The following is a 15,109-nucleotide window of genomic DNA, read 5'->3' as shown; positions in this document are numbered from 1 at the left end:
ACGACTGGGTGAATTACTTCATTGCCCCACCAAATTTAGAAATGACTGACACATTGACGGTCATTTCTAAAGCATTGGCAGGAACTGCTGACAATGCTGTTTACAATTTGGTGCATGGCTCCGTCAACATGACCGAGACATGCATCGAACTATTTTCTTTTTTCTTTTCAAAAATAAAATCCTGAAGTGAGATTTTCTTTTTGAGAATATCAAAAAATGATCCCCTTACCATGAGAGCTGTGTCCCATAGTGAGAGGAGCATTTAGCAGATTTCACTGCCCCATGCTTCCAGCATTTTTTCTGGTGGTGATGGTCAGTGAAAACTGGCCTCCAAATCCACCCATCTAAATTGGGAGGGTCCAATTAAAGGTCTAACTCTGATGGTCCTTACTCTGCAGGGCCTTTGGAGTGACTGAATCATGGCATAGAGGGCATAGGCGGTCATTCTGACCCTGGCGGACGGTGATAAAGCGGCAGCCAACCCGCAAACAGGCCGGCAGTCAAAAAAATTGTATTCTAACTCTGGCGGGAACCGCCAACACAGGCCGCCACATTAACACTCCGACCGCCACGGCGGGACCGACAAACAGCGCGGCAGTCACCGCCAACAGGCAGGCGGCAGACAATGTACCGCCCACCCTATCACAACTCACCAATCCGCCACCTTTTCCGGGGCGGGAGCCCCGCCGATAAAAACACGGCGGAAACAGACTACGAATGGGAAAAAGCTCACCTATACACACTCCACGAGGAAGGAGTACAGCATGGAGCCCGAATTACACATCCTACCAGCTATTGTCTACCTGCTCATCTACCAGGAGTACGAACGCCGGCCCAGACGACAACGGTGAGTCCTGCACCTACGACACAGGGGAGGGGGGAGGAGGAAAGCTTACGGGCACACACATGCACCATACACCCACCCCCCCACCACAAATACCTACACCCCAATGCCGAGCAACAAGTCAGAGTGACACCACACAAACCTCCCGGAATAATGCAAAGACACAATTTAAATGTTCGATACAATATATGTATAAATTGCTCCATTGAAGGAATGGCAAATATGCCATATAAAAGATACAAAATTAAGGAATGAACATAGTCAACAAGATATCCATAGGCAAAAAGTCTGGCACATTCCGTCAAAGTTCCATAGTCCGTGGGCCAATGTGCACAAACACATGGGCAAAGCACACACAGGAGACCAGATACCATTGGAGAGAACACTGCAGGGGCATCAGATGATAAAACTACAGGCACCTCAGGGGGAAGGGGGGGCACCTCAGCCACATGAGTCCACAACGCCAGATCCACGAGGGGCCTCCATGCCCACTGTCCCATCCTGGGGGGTGCAAAGCCACAGTCCATCAGATGGATTACCGACTCCACTGTGATTGGAGGAGGCATGGTGCCCCGAGTGCTCCCTGAAGCCCTGCTCGACACAGAACCGGCACTGTCAATGGGCCAGCGGTGCTTGAGATGAAGGGCCCAGTGGAGCGGTGCTTGAGACGGCGGGCCCAGCGGAGCGGTGCTTGAGATGAAGGGCCCAGCGGAGAGGTGCATGACAGGAAGGGCCCAGTGGAGCGGTGCTTGAGACGGCGGGGCCCAGCGGAGCGGTGCATGACAGAAAGGGCCCAGTGGAGCGGTGCTTGACAGGAAGGGCCCAGCGGAGCGGTGCTTGAGACGGCGGGGCCCAGCGGAGCGGTACATGACAGGAAGGGCCCAGTGGAGCGGTGCTTGAGACGGCGGGGCCCAGCGGAGCGGTGCATGACAGGAAGGGCCCAGCGGAGCGGTGCTTGAGATGAAGGGCCCAGCGGAGCGGTGCATGACAGGAAGGGCCCAGCAGAGCGGTGCTTGAGACGGCGGGGCCCAGCGGAGCGGTGCTTGAGATGAAGGGCCCAGCGGAGCGGTGCATGACAGGAAGGGCCCAGTGGAGCGGTGCTTGAGACGGCGGGGCCCAGCAGAGCGGTGCATGACAGGAAGGGCCCAGTAGAGCGGTGCTTGACAGGAAGGGCCCAGCGGAGCGGTGCTTGAGACGGCGGGGCCCAGCGGAGCGGTGCATGACAGGAAGGGCCCAGTGGAGCGGTGCTTGAGACGGCGGGGCCCAGCGGAGCGGTGCATGACAGGAAGGGCCCAGCGGAGCGGTGCTTGAGATCAAGGGCCCAGCAGAGCGGTGCATGAGACGGCGGGGCCCAGCGGAGCGGTGCATGACAGGAACGGCCCAGTGGAGCGGTGCGTGAGACGGCGGGGCCCAGCGGAGCGGTGCATGACAGGAAGGGCCCAGTGGAGCGGTGCTTGACAGGAAGGGCCCAGCGGAGCGGTGCTTGAGACGGCGGGGCCCAGCAGAGCGGTGCATGACAGGAAGGGCCCAGTGGAGCGGTGCTTGAGACGGCGGGGCCCAGCGGAGCGGTGCATGACAGGAAGAGCCCAGTGGAGCGGTGCTTGACAGGAAGGGCCCAGCGGAGCGGTGCTTGAGATGAAGGGCCCAGCGGAGCAGTGCATGACAGGAAGGGCCCAGCGGAGCGGTTCTTGAGATGAAGGGCCCAGCGGAGCAGTGCATGACAGGAAGGGCCCAGCGGAGCGGTTCTTGAGACGGCAGGGCCCTGTTCAGCGGTGCTCCTCCCGGCGGGGCCCGTTCAGCGGTGCTCCACCCGGCGGGGCCCGTTCAGCGGTTCCTGCCCCGGCGGGGCCTGTTCAGCGGTTCTTGCCCCGGTGGGGCACGTTCAGCGGTTCTTGTCCTGGCGGGGCCCGTTCAGCGGTTCTTGCCCCGGCGGGGCCCGTTCAGCGGTGCTCCTCCCGGCGGGGTCCGTTCAGCGGTTCTTGCCCCGGCGGGACCCTGTTCAGCGGTACTCCTCCTGGCGGGGCCCGTTCAGCGGTTCTTGCCCCGGCGGGGCCCTGTTCAGCGGTGGTCCTCCCGGCGGGCCCGTTCAGGGTTGCTCCTCCCGGCGGGGCCCATTTAGCGGTTCTTGCCCCGGCGGGGCCCGTTCAGCGGGTCTTGCCCCGGCGGGGCCCGTTCAGCGGTTCTTGTCCCGGCGGGGCCTGTTCAGCAGTTCTTGCCCCGGCGGGGCCCGTTCAGCGGTGCTCCTCCCGGCGGGGCCCGTTCAGCGGTTCTTGCCCCGGCGGGGCCCTGTTCAGCGGTACTCCTCCCGGCAGGGCCCGTTCAGCGGTTCTAGTCCCGGCGGGGCCCGTTCAGCGGTTCTTGCCCCGGCGGTGCCCGTTCAGCGGTGCTCCTCCCGGCGGGGCCCGTTCAGCGGTTCTTGCCCCGGCGGGGCCCTGTTCAGCGGTGCTCCTCCTGGCGGGGCCCGTTCAGCGGTTCTTGCCCTGGCGGGGCCTGTTCAGTGGTGCTCCTCCCGGCGGGGCCCGTTCAGCGGTTCTTGCCCCAGCGGGGCCCGTTCAGCGGTTCTTGTCCCGGTGGGGCCCGTTCAGCGGTTCTTGCCCCAGCGGGGCCCGTTCAGCGGTGCTTGTCCTGTGTGTCTAGGGAGCCAGACCTGGGCAAGACTTGCCGCTCATTCACCATCCGAACTTGCGGTCGCGGCGCCCTCCTGTGATGGAGTCCTGGGCCCGTGGGTGTCGTCCGTCACACCCGGGATGGGGCTGGTGGGGCCCTCCTGGGCAGCTCGCCTGCTGCCTGACTTCTCCGCCCTTCTGCCCTTGCCCTCCTTCGCTGGAGCTCTGTGGCCCTTGCCTCCCTTGGATGATGTGGCAGGTGACGGGGCAAGGCTACTGTCCTTGGTGGCAGCCGTCTCAGGCTTGTCGCGCCAGGCCTTTTTCTTCTTTGTCCTCTTCCCCGGGGGGGGGCTGGCTGTCCCCTTGCTGCTGGCCGATGTTCCTGCCCTAGGATCTGGTGGACTCCAATAGCCCTGCACTATGGTCACAGTAGATGCAGGGCTGGTGTTGGCTGAGGTGCTTTTTTTGGTCTTACCAGATGGAGGGGGTGGGTCAGTGATTGGAACGAGTTCAAGGTTGGAAAGGAAAAGGACTTGGGGAGGACAGGGACGGGTAGGTGTAGTGGGTTTGGGAGTGGAGGAAGAGGATGTGGTTGTAGGAGAGTCAAGTGTGCTGTCTTTGGGTGCAGGGGCTTGTGACGGAGGCTGTCGTGAGGTGGATGGCTGTTGGGTGGGTGGCTGCCTGCGTTTGTGTGCTTTGGAAGAGGGGGTGACAGACACACTGGGAGAGGACACAGGGGACGTGTAAATGGCAGTGGGGGTGGTGACTGCACGTGTGCGGACTGTAATGGAGGGTGTGCTGTTGATGGAAGTACTGGCTGATGGTGGTGTGCATGCAGGTGTGAGTGGAGACGTCACAGGGAGGGAGGGGGAAGATGAGGAGGTGGGGGACACAGAGGTGGTAGTGACTGTTGGCATGTCTGCATCTGGATGTTGCTTGGGTGAATGCTTGTGGGATCTGTGGTGCTTATGTCTGGATGAGCTGCCCTTGGGTGTAGAGGTGTGTGCAGGCTGGTCTGATGGTGTGGATGGGATAGGCAGAGGAACAGGAGACTGGGACTGGGTGGAGGGAGTCAGAAGAGGGAGGCTGGAGACAGGGACAATGGCTGCCGTCAGTGCTGAGGCCAGAGCGTTGAACGATCGCTGATGGGCAGCCTGGCCCGAATGAATGCCCTCCAGGTATGCATTGCTCCGATGCACCTCCCTTTCTACACCCTGGATGGCATTCAAGAGGGTAGACTGCCCAACAATGAGTGTCCTGAGGAGGTCAATGACCTCCTCACTGAGGGCAGCAGGGGTAACTGGGGCATGGCCTGAGGTGCCTGGGGCGAAGGAGATGCCCACCTTCCTGGGCGAGCGGGCACGGAGCGAAGGCTGAGGGGCTGCTGGGAGGGCTGGGTTGGAGCGCTGGGTGGCGGCTGTACCTGTTGTGGCGGTGGGCACGGATGTTGCCGCCACCGCTAGGGAGCTCCCTTCCGAGGACGTGTTGGTGTCGCTGATGTCTCCACGGGTCCCCGTTGTGGAGCTCCACTCGCCCTCCGTCTCACTGGTGTACTCGGAGTCTGTCGTATGGCCCTTCGGGGCCATGTGAGATGCAGCTCCCTCGTGCTCCAATGCCACTTCTCCTCCGCCAGATGATGCTAATGCACACATGAACAGGAAGACAAAGAAAAGGGGGGGGTGGAGAAATTAAGACAGGTTGAGTGCATGCATTGGCAACACCGTTGTCGGAGAGGACAGACACAGAAGCCCCCTGAACTAGGCCGCGCAATGGGGGTACACTACTCAGTTATTGTGACTAGTCCTACGGGTCTATGGACGACAAATGCACACATGGGTGAGGCCGGACCATGGATAGCTGTACTTGGCACCCTACAGAGGTGGGGGGCGGGGGCACAGGGCCGTGTCTAACGGAGGGGCCTAGCCTACAGAATGCGCCCTGGCCTGGAGATAGCCACAGCCCTCCTCCCCCACCCAGACATCTTCCCTGCGCGCAAAGATAGCAGAATGTGCTGATACTCACCCCCTTGTGTCTGCTGTGATGTCCTCACGCACCGATCCAAATCGGGATAGGCCACCGCCAGGATCCGGGACATCAGGGGGGTCAATTGGCGGCTGGCACCCCTCCTACGTTGGGAGGCCATCCCCAGCAGAGACTCGGCGGTCTTTCTGGTCCCGCGGCGGATGTCCTCCCACCTCTTTCGGCAGTGGGTGCCCCAGGGCCCGGACATCCTTGGCGATGGCATGCCAAATGTCGATCTTCTGATGGGCTCTGACCTATGTGACATGTACAGGGTGGTAAAAGAAATCGCATCAGTTTTCTGCCTGGTCAATGTCAGTGGCCCCCCCCTCCCCAACCTTGCCATGTGGCACATGCTCTCATCTTTCGTGCGTTGCAGTCCTCATTCGCTCCCCTCCCCACCATCTTACATACACCCCACTCAACACAGGCATAGCCCATTCAACGTGCACCCTGTGTACTAACCTGTTGGTCTGGAGGACCGTAGAGTAGCGCATACTGGGGGAGGACCCCATCAACAAGTTCCTCCAATTCTTCAGCAGTGAAGGCAGCGGCCCTTTCCCCAGTCGCAGCAGCCATTGTATCTCCCAGACCGAGGTCACAGCAGCACTTGCAGTATAGGTCCTCTCCTGTGGATGATCACGTCTCGAGTGATTAATCAGATAGAAAATGGCGGTCACGCCCGCGGCGGTGCGTACCGCGACCGCCAGCGCACATCGTCATTGGCTCCTGAGACCCATAGGGTTCAATGTTAACCAATGCTCCTTTGCGCCGCGGTCTTCGACCGCCTACCGTCACGGTGTGCCACGCCAGCGCAGTTACCTCACATCCCACTGTCACACTTCACAGGTCAGGCAGCCGCCATTTCAAGGGCCCACATGGCATGATTTCTACAGCGTCACACAGGCCTAGGCCTTGCATAGCCACTCATACAAGCCGTTCCATGCATAGCGATTCGTGTACTGTGCAAGCTGTGTGAACGTACCTGTGGGTTGCTTGACTCTGTGCTCCATGTTGTCCTTCCTAGGCACCGTCCGCTGGGACTTGCGAGGAGAAGGATGAATCCTCCCGTGTACCGCCCGCTGGTGGACCTGTCGACAATGGAAGAACGACATATCATACTTACATACCGGCTTGACAGAGCAACTATACATGAACTATGTGCCCAGCTGGAGCCAGACCTGATGTCCCCCATCCGCCAACCCATGGGGATTCCCCCTCTGGTGCAGGTTCTGTCAGTACTCCATTTTTTGGCAAGTGGGTCTTTTCAGACAACAGTGGCCATCTCATCTGGGATGTCTCAGCCTATGTTTTCTAAGGTTTTCTCCAGAGTGTTGTCTGCCCTGATGAAATACATGCGGAGCTACATTATTTTCCCTGAGGTGGGCGAATTGGCTACAGTGAAGGGTGATTTCTATGCCCTTGGACATATCCCCAACATCATTGGTGTCATTGATGGGACCCATGTGGCTTTGGTTCTCCCCAAAGACAGTGAGCAGGTGTACCGAAACAGAAAAAGTTATCATTCGATGAATGTCCAGGTGGTCTGTTTGGCTGACCAGTACATCTCCCATGTAAATGCCAAGTTCCCTGGGTCAGTGCATGACGCGTATGTCATGCGAAATAGCAGCATCCCTTATGTGATGGAACAGCTACAGAGACACCGTGTGTGGCTAATTGGTGACTCTGGTTACCCCAACCTGTCGTGGCTACTGACCCCAGTGAGGAATCCCCGGACCAGGGCACAGGAACGGTACAATGAGGCCCATGGGCGATCTAGGAGGATCATAGAAAGGACCTATGGAGCCTGTGGAGAGTGAAGAGGAGGAAGACGACGGGGACGACACGGACAACAGGGATACAGTCATACAACAATACTTTCAGTAGCACACAGGTAAGGAACAGCCACCCCAATTTACATTTACTTGAGGCCTCATGCGTCTCCACTGTCTGTGTTTCCCCCCAGTTCCTGTTCACTGATTTGTGACTTTCCCTTCCCTTTTCAGAGCTGTATGACCCACTGCCTGACTTCTGCTTTGTTTGCCCATGGACTAAAGCTTATTGAAATTGGTATGTTGTCATCACAAGGTAACTGGCCATTATTGCACCGTTATGTGTAATACATTTGTTAAGAATACAAGCAGACTCCTGTTTTTTTAAGTGGAATAAGTGATTTATTTTAAGTTCTACATATAGGTATATTATTGGGAAGCGGGGATGGGTGGGGGTGGAGTAATGTCCATGGCAGAGTCCAGTTCTCAGTCGCACAGGTGCATTGTCCATATGCCTGTGGAAGGATGGAGCAAGGGCAGTTCAAGGTTGGACAGGGTGACAATGTGGGACAGTGGGATGACATCAGGGGGTATCTTAGGCTGGCGGGGGTCTTGCAATCCTACTCTGTCTTCTTGTGAGATCTCAGGTTCGGCTTGCGGGGTGGTTCATCTTCTGCAGGAGGTGGGGTTCTGGTGGCCTGTCATTGTGTGGGGGCCTCCTGTCCACTAGCGCCGGTGGTGGTGGTAGGCTGTTCCTGGCGTTGGCTAGTGACAGGGGCCCTTTGGGGTGCCACATGGTCCCGCAATGTGGTGACGATCTGGGTAAGGGCCAGGACGATGGTCCCCATTGCGGAACCGATGTTCCTCAGTTCCTCCCTGAACCCCATGTACCGTTCCTCCTGCAGTTCCTGGATCTCCTGGAACCGGGCCAGTACCGTCACCATCGTCTCCGGGGAGCAGTGGTATGCTCCCATGATGGTGGAGAGGGCCTCTTGGAGAGTCGGTTCCCCGGGCCTGTCCCCCCCCTGTCGCAGAGCAGCCCTCCCAGTTCCCCTGTGTTCCTGGGCCTCTGTCTCCCTGGACGGTGTGCCCACTACCACTGCCCCCAGGTCCCTGTTGTTGTTGGGGTGGTGGGTCAACCTGGGTGCCCTGTAGTGGCGGACACACCGCTGATTTACGTGCCCTGGAGACAGAGGCATGGGCCCGCTGGGTGGGAGCTGTGCTGGTGTTCCCAGAGGGGGTTGGGTCTGGTGTAGCCTGTGGCTGTCTGTGGGGAACCGACTGTCCAGAGGTCCCCGATGGGCCGGGCTGGTCGTCTGGCTCGAGGGAGACAGAGCTGCTGTCATCGCTGGGGGCCTCTTTTGGGGGTGGGATGGACATCTCTGGACCCTCCGTGGCGGTGTGGTGCCGTTCGGGTCCTGCAGGGGTATAAAGGTATGATTATTGCTTCTGTGTGTGGCATTTCGTGTGATGGGTGGGTGTCCGTGTACCCATGTGCAGGCATTTCCTTGTGGGGGCTTTTGTGAGTGTGGCTTGTGGGGGTGATGTGTGTGTGCAGTGGGCATGCTTTGGTGATGGGTGTCCATGCTTTGTGGTCGCATGCAGGGCTTGGTGTTGGGATGGGTGGGTTGTGATGGTGAGCCTTTTGCTAGGGGTTGGTGTGATGGGGGAGGGGGTGAGGGTGGGGGTATGATTTGGCATGCAGGTGGGGTGGGGGTGGGAGGCAGAAGTGAAGATTTGCCTTACCAGAGTCCATTCCTCTGGCTACTCCTGCGAGGCCCTCAGGATGCAGGATGTGCAAGACTTCCTCCTCCCACGCGGTAAATTCTGGGGGAGTAGGTGGGGGTCCGCCGCCAGTCTTCTGCACCGCAATGTTGTGCCTTGATACCATGGAACGCACCTTCCCCCGTAGGTCGTTCCATCTCTTCCTGATGTCCTCCCGATTGCGTGGATGCTGTCCCACCGCGTTAACCCTGTCCACTATCCTTTGCCATAGCTCCATCTTCCTGGCTATTGTGGTGTGCTGCACCTGTGCCCCGAAGAGCTGGGGCTCTACACGGACTATTTCCTCCACCATGACCCTGAGTTCTGCGTCAGAGAACCTGGGGTGTCTTTGGGGTGCCATGGGGTGGTGTGGTTGAGGTATGGGGTGGCGTTTGTGGTGCTGGGTGTGGTGCGTGTGGTGTTTGGTACGTGGATTCTGTGTGGGTGATGGTGTTGTGTGCCTCTGTGTTGTGGGATTCTCCATTCTGTGCTCTGTCTCTCGCCTTCATCAATGATTTCGGGTCGTAGGGGCTTGTGGGTGATGTGGGTGTGTGCTTTATATTGTGTTGGGTGTGTGGGAGTGGTATTAGTATGTGTATCAGGTGTGCGTATTTCGAACTGACGAATGTTGCTGAGTTTTGTATGTGTGTGTGTATTTTGACCGCGGCGGTGTGTACCGCCAATGGAATACCGCGGTTGAAAGACCGCCGCGTGGATTTGTTGGTCGGAATGGTATGGGCGTTTTTCTGTTGGCGTGACGGTGGAGGTTTGGTCAGCGCCATTTTTTCTCTGTCCTTTGGTGTGGCGGATTTTTGTGGATGTCGGGTTTTTGGCGGTTTGGCAGTTGCGGGTCAGAATGACCGTGGCGGTTTACCGCGGCCGCGGCGATGTTATGGCGGCCTTCTGGCCGGCGGTAAGCGACTTTTCCCGCCGAGGTCAGAATGACCCCCATAGTCTCTACTGTGATTCAACCTAAGGTTGGCCCTCATCTAGGTTTGGCAGGCAGGCCATTATCTTGGCAATATAAAAACTCCATCACCACAGCAACTGCATATCTATACTATTAATCAGCCCATTAGTGATGTCAGGTTAAAAGAATAATACAATCTTCAATTTCTTTTATATCAAAAACAAACTGTACTACTCATCACTTTTTTGATGTTTTACAGATGGGCCAACCATTGAACGGTTGAACTGAATAGCTTAATTTATATTACTTAGATTGTCAGGAAATCAGGTGATTTAGAATAAGGATGAATGCAAATGTGAGGCCAGGACAAAACTGAAAAAAAACCTTCAAGTGTCAGAAAGGCGGGTCCAGTTGGCTTACAGCCTCTGCAGCAACAATCAACACCATCACTGGCTACTTCTAAATAAATCCATGGCTACCACAGCTTCAAGTTCACTACCAGCCACTGCAATGGGTTGGTTTCATATGACAGGCCTAAAATCAAGTGGAAATGCAATGCAGTCACATCAAGTGGCATCATCAATGACAATTGTGACAATGACAATTGTGGTCCATGACTATCTGGAAGAAATGCCAGAGGTGTTCCTGGATAATGACCCATTACCCTAGTGGGTTGGGGAGAATGAACAGTGACCATAACGCTGCTGGTAAAAGTATTTAGCATGTCCGGTAGCCAGTGTTTCTTTGAAAGGTGTGTTCAGTACAGTTGGAGGAGTTGGCCCACTCAGAAGGAGCAGTCTCTTTCATCGAACATGGAGAGATTACCAACAATTGAAACAAATAAACACTTCCTACCAAAACATTATACTGCCACTGAAAAAACAACTATGGATAAGGGCATTTGGTCTGGTACCGTGTGTGTGATGAGTTAACATCCTCCAGAAGTCCGTCCTGAGTTTGATGATGAACTCTAGTTTCCTGATTACATATATACAATGAAAGATACGACTGCGTTTAAAACATTCCCATATACAGATTCAGATCAACTGTAAACTGAGAAATTAGCAAACATATCAAACCTCCATTTCATAAAAGAACATGAACATGCTTGCCATAGCTATCCTGTTTCAATCCCATGCTAGGTTTTCAGTGAAGATTCAAAAGGGTACACTGGATTGTGTATTGCTTCTTTGGGAAAGAGAGACATGAACACTTCACTTGGAATCATTAAGTTTCACCAATGAATAACTAAATGATGATAATGCATGTACACACTAAATTTGAAATGTAATGCTTTGGTGATCATTCTGCATCAATGCTTCCCTTCAAAGTGTAACTAGAATAGCTACTTTGCTTGATTGTCCTTTTGTTAACTTAAGTCAATTTATCTAGGTTACACTAAGATCACTGAGTTCACTAGACTAACAGTCAATTTATTTTCATTTTCCTGTACAACCAGCCAAAGCATTTTTTGATGACATCTTTAAGCAATGTTGGGGACAGCCAAAAGAAGTGCCAATACATATCTATTTCAATGAGAAACAAGAGCACGCAAAGAGGTCTACACCTGTGGACTGAAAAGAGGTGCATTGTTTAGCAAAATGCAGATTACTGGCTCAAGTGGCAACTTGGTTGCTGTCTGGACATATCACCTGATTAGCACACCTAAATGTTTTTTTGTTATTGCTTGGGTGCTAGTCAGGCACAAGCAGTTAGTTGCCTATATGGTTGTCTTGGCTCCGGGTTTGAGCATGGCTTTTTAATTTTGTCATCTTCTTTTTGCATTCCACAGGCCTTCTCTTATGCAATGAACCTCTATGGTGTGCTCGCTCAGACGAACAATCACAAAGGAATTGAGCTGTCCATTTGTATACAGTATAATTATTAATTTATTATTAATGTTTTTGAACTGTGGAGCCCTCTCTATTTTTCAATTTTCCAGGCTCTGTAATTGTGAGAAAGTAAATTATTATTAGGGGTGTATGGTTGTTAGGACCTGTAGCATTTACAGTAACCTAATCCTGAGCTCATCCCTTGGCAGCTATAGCACAGAGAAGACAGGCTTAACTTAAGACAACCTATATATTCGTTAGAAGTGCCAAAACAGTTAAAAAGTAAAAAACACAACACAATAAAAATCCTACTCCAATTGTTAAAAATGGACAATATTTCAATGAAAAGATGGCACTAAAATGACAAAAATCTAATAGGGTAACCACATATCTAAACCTCTAAAATTTGAATTACATTTTAAGTGCAAAAAGCCCAATGTGCCAACTGTGAGAAACTGGTATTCCTACACTGGAACAGAGGTAATTTTTAAGGCCGACTGCAATGGGGTGCTGGTCGGATATCAGGCATAGGTAGGACCTGGTAAAAGAGTTACCTTCAGACTTAAAAATGTTTCTGGAAAAAACAAGGTTGTCAATGGCAGGGAAGGTCTGAGCAGGTGAAGTCCAGCATCCATTCCCATGGAGGTCTCTACATCGATCGACTTAGGTTCAGCATCACTCTCTGTAAAGTACACTACATTAGTATTTAGAAACTTTTCCAGAAGTCAGATCTCCTTTTGCAGGAAAAAGCAGCAAGTTAGATCCAACCAATAATTTGATGTTGATGGCTTCAGCTCCACATAGGTCCTGGTCTCCCGCCGGCTGTTCAAAAGAAACATTTTTGCAGTTTGGGCAGGAGGAGTACACTCTAACCCCTGCCAAGTGTTCTAGGACCTGAGGTGGAGGAAATTTGTGGGCAGCACTCAGTCCAACAGAAGCCACCAGTGTTGTCCAGGGAAGGTCTCGTTGGAAGTGGTCAGCTGGGTTCTTCAGGAAAGTGGGCTTTTTACAGCTTTTGTGTCCGTGTAGCTTAACAGGAGGTCAGCCAACTGACCCCTGGAGTTTAAATCTTTGTCCTGGGTTTAAGTGGGCTACTTACAGGACTAGTGATTTTTCTCTTGATGAATGGATTACTTCCTCCTGATCCGTCTGCAATAACTGAAGCCACCCCCCTCAGATTTTGCAAGCAATTTGCCCTTAATGTTGCGGCTGCTGTTTTATCCCTACAGGTACACATTGGATAATTTTTGTCCTGAGGAAGCCGTGAAGTATTTGGCTGAAATGTGTGGACCATACTCCATGAGAAGTCCACTGTGACAGCCTAAAGGAAAGACTGGGCTGCTGACATCTGGTTCAGTACCACTAAGATTTCTGATGCAGGTGGTACTTGGAGGTCTAGGATATAGTGGACAATCTCCAGATGAACCATGCTCACAATTTAGGACTGGTCGTCTCATTGCATCATTGCACAACACTGTGTTATACACAAGGACAGTCGGGGTCATATAAAAAATATTTTTATCATTTCAATTCATACAATGCACAGAATAAATGGATATGAAACTTTAAATGTTATTTTCTCATTTGAGACACTTTTTTAGCTGTTGTGGGGAAGTACCTTTCTGTAAGCAATGAAATAATGTATTAAAAAGAATTTTCAATATCCAATAATGTTTACATTATTGCTGATGAAGCACCATAAGTGGATCGGCCCTGTTCAAGTTTTTTTCGTTGTTTGATATGATAGCCCAATTCTACAGGGTTAGAGTGCTCCCCATACATATAGATACTGGGTACAAGTAGGAGCAGGTCAAACCCTTGGGGTTCTCCTCACAGATCACAACAACAGGTGCTGTCCTTCTTCTTTCTTCTACTGGTCCAGAGATGATCTGAAGTGGGTACTGGGGGTTTAACATTTATGGCCAGTGCTACTCTGTGCGTGGGGGAAATGTCTTGCCACTCCCTAACAAATGGGGTAGAAGTTCAGATGGGTGACCTCACTCTCCTTTGCAGGACTTCATGCAAACTATTCCTGTAATAACTCAAAACTATCTTACAGTGCCACTCTCTACCAAAAACCAGCATGGCAAAACCATTATTCCCCTGTATAGAGTATAGAGCTTATGTGGCCATTCTAGAGGCACAGTCAGGGAAATTAGCATAACTTCTCTGTAGTCACTGGCTGACTAACAAGACAATAGAGGAAGCAGATCAAGGTGTGAGTTACATCTGACAGTGAAATTATAGATAGCCTTTGAAGTTAAATAAGCTCCTGGCCACAGTCCAGGTAGCCATCCTGTCAGGGGAAGGTCAACCTGTCTACCTTTGTTTCTTGGAGCCACTCAGCTGGTGGTTGACAGTGAACAGTGCCAGAAAGGCACATGTGGCTCAGGAAAGAAAATGACATTTTTTAAAAGGTGTCATTAAAAAATTGCAATGTAAAATCCAACTTAACCATTAAGTTGGATTTTAATTTACTATTAAAATGAGTCCCTGAAACATTTAAATATCTACTCCAAAACTGAGCTTAGGCATTATAAGGTATTATAATGTAACCCACTGTTTTCTCATGGGATAGCCAACTTCGACAAAGTGGAAAACAACGTTGGAGGTTTATCACTGTCAGGACATGTAAAAAATAAAATATACATATCCTACTTCCTGAATACCATGCACCCTGCCACATTGGCATTTAGCCCCCCCACAGCCCTTTATGGGTTAATTATATGTATTGAAAAGGAAGGTTTAGGCCTGGCACTGGGTTTATTTTGTCAGGTACAACTGACAATCTTAATACTGCACACCCAGTGTGCAGGGACAGACTAGGAGACATGCTGGGCAATGTTACCTTAATGGGGGAAAAATATGTGCTTCAGTTCACGTTCACTAGTGACATTTCTTTGCAGATGCTGGGCACACTTTGTACCATAGACTGGGGATGTACAAGTAAATTAAATATGCCAATCAGGAGAACTTCCAGAATGAAAGCACTGGGGCCTGGTTAGCAGTGCCCTAGTGCATAGAGTTAAAAACACATCAATATTAGTTAAAAAAGTGGGACTGACCATACAAAAGGAGATATTTTCTTACAGTAATGAATAACTAACTTAGATTTTGGGGGCTGCTGAAGAAAGAGAACTTTGGTATCTGAACTGGCACCTTCTTTCCACTACAGATCTGATGGCACATGCTGCTCATGGACTTGATGACTGGTGTACATGTCTAGCTCTTACGTTTCCCTAATCACCCCTACCTATCTATTCATGAAATGCCTACCCTTCTTCCCCCTGGTTGTGAAATTTGTTGTGCTATTAATTTCTATCTTCAATAGATCTCAAGCTTGGCGGGTGAATGGGGCTAAA

This window comes from Pleurodeles waltl, chromosome 3_1, assembly GCF_031143425.1.
Source record: "Pleurodeles waltl isolate 20211129_DDA chromosome 3_1, aPleWal1.hap1.20221129, whole genome shotgun sequence".
Classification (NCBI taxonomy): Eukaryota; Metazoa; Chordata; class Amphibia; order Caudata; family Salamandridae; genus Pleurodeles; species Pleurodeles waltl.
This window is presented reverse-complemented; position numbering follows the sequence as displayed.